Below are 2,195 nucleotides of genomic sequence, written 5' to 3'. Positions count from 1 at the left end.
GTCCAACAGGACTTTCTCTCACTCCCCATCTCCACACTACATCGGAAAAGCCTTCCATTTGCCCTCCTGCTTGCACTGTTAGACAACAGTCAGATGACTTTGTATTATCTCTCTCTCCTTCTCGTCCTCCAAGCCTCTGAGCAAAAAGGCCACACAGTCTCCCACTCTATCCAAAATTGTTTCAGGTACCACTCCTGGTGCCTGGCTCTCTCACAAGGGCCAGGTTGACCAATGCTGAGACACAGAAGACAGACCCAGGACCCCGGCCAAACCAGTGAAAGGACTGGCTCTGGGATGCCTTCATGCTGAGACTGGCAACTCAAAGTTTAGAGACTGGCTTCTTCCCTCCATTTTCTAAGCCTGGGCAGGATCCCTCTGGGTACTCTGGCTGCCCCTGAGTGGTCACGGATGAGTGTTGAGTTTACAGCCATAAAGATGTAAGGCAGGAAACCCAATGTAGCCAAGACAGATCTACCCATTCTCTGACCTTTCCTGAGTCCTCTTAAAAGTTGAGGCCACTGCTAGCTTATTATCACTCTGAGAGGCTTCTAGGGTCCAATCTGGATACAGAACAAGTATCTCTTTCTTCCATTAATTTATTAAAGTAATATAACTCGATAGCAATTCAGGGCTTGAAAACAGGGATACAAAGATGTTCTAGTTCTCGAAGAGCTTATGACTTGGCAGAAGAGATGGACTTGTACACAGGGAAATTAAAAAAGCTTGAGGTAATTGCTAAGAAAAGTATGGATGAGGTGTTGGAATATAGATGGACTGGTATATGGGAAGATAACAAGGAGATATTTGAGCCCTTAACTTTTTTGAAAGAAGAAAAAACATTTATGTACAGTTGTCCCCCCTTATCTGCAGGGGATATGTTCCAAGACCCCCACTGGATACCTGAAACAACATATACTATGTTTTTTCCTATACATACATACATACATATGATAAAGTTTAATTTATAAATTAAATTAGGAAATTTTACGGATATATTTGCTCTTACCATAAATCTTAGACCTCAGCATACAATTTTTTTTTCTTCCTTTTTAAGTTGAGAATTTTTACCTTTTCACTGAAAGGAAGCACTTTATGACTTCTCTTTGGCATATTTGAGTTGCCAGCATCACTACTCTAGTGCTTTGGGGCCATTATTAAGTAAAATAAGGGCTATTTGAACATAAGCGCTGCCATGTCGCACAGTCAGTCTGATAACTGAGAGGGCTACTAAATGACTACCATTTGATAGTATATGCAGCATGGAGATGCTGGACAAAGGGATGATTCATCTTCCGGAAAGGATTGAGTGGGACAGTGGGAGATTTTATCATGCTACTCAGAATGGCACACAATTTAAAACTTATGAATTGCATATTCCTGGAACTTTCCATTTAATATTTTCAGACTAAACTTGACCTAGGTAACTGAAATCGCAGAAAGTGAAACTGTGGCTAAGGGGTACTATTGTATATGCAAGGTGCTCAAGGGGACTGGTATTAATTACAAGGAAAAAAAAACTTGAGGTAAAAGTATGAAAAAAATGAGTAAAGGCTTAACAAAAACTAATGGTCAAAGATTTAACTCATTTTCTACCTCCACAAAACTCTATAGATATTCTTAAAGTCGACATGTATTCATCAATCCCTAAGCCTCAATTCCAGGCTGGACATGCTAAAGCCAGAGGAAGAAAGACATGGTAGAAAGAGGATTTAGAGCCATGAGATTGAATCATATTTGTCTTTAACGTGCCACTTTGAACAAATCTCTTCTCTTTTAGCCCTTAATTATTCCAAGGTCCCATCAACTTTAAATATGATGTTTGTTTCCCTGACCGATAGTGATTTTAGCAGTCTGGTGGTTTCTGCCATGACTCTGCCAACTGGACTTTCTGTGTCCTCCATGTCAGTTCCAAGTTCCTAAAGCCACATATTTGGAGGAAGGAAGTCTGAGGTATATTTTCACACATTTTATAAATGAGAAGTAGAAAAATATTTGAATCCTGCACCCTACCCCCCAATCTGCCATTCATCACATCTTTCCAGGAAAGTAAAGCAAAAGAAAAGATTTGAGTTACATCTTTAAAGGGTAAAAAAAAAAAAAGTATGGAATGAAGAGAGAAGATAACTCAGTTCAGCTCCTAATTTTAAGGTTGGAGAAAATGAAGCTCAGAAAGAACAAGTGACTTGGCCAAGCTT

This window comes from Pteropus alecto, unplaced genomic scaffold, assembly GCF_000325575.1.
Source record: "Pteropus alecto unplaced genomic scaffold, ASM32557v1 scaffold88, whole genome shotgun sequence".
Classification (NCBI taxonomy): Eukaryota; Metazoa; Chordata; class Mammalia; order Chiroptera; family Pteropodidae; genus Pteropus; species Pteropus alecto.
The sequence above is the reverse complement of the archived record's forward strand: the minus strand, read 5'-3'. Positions refer to the sequence as shown.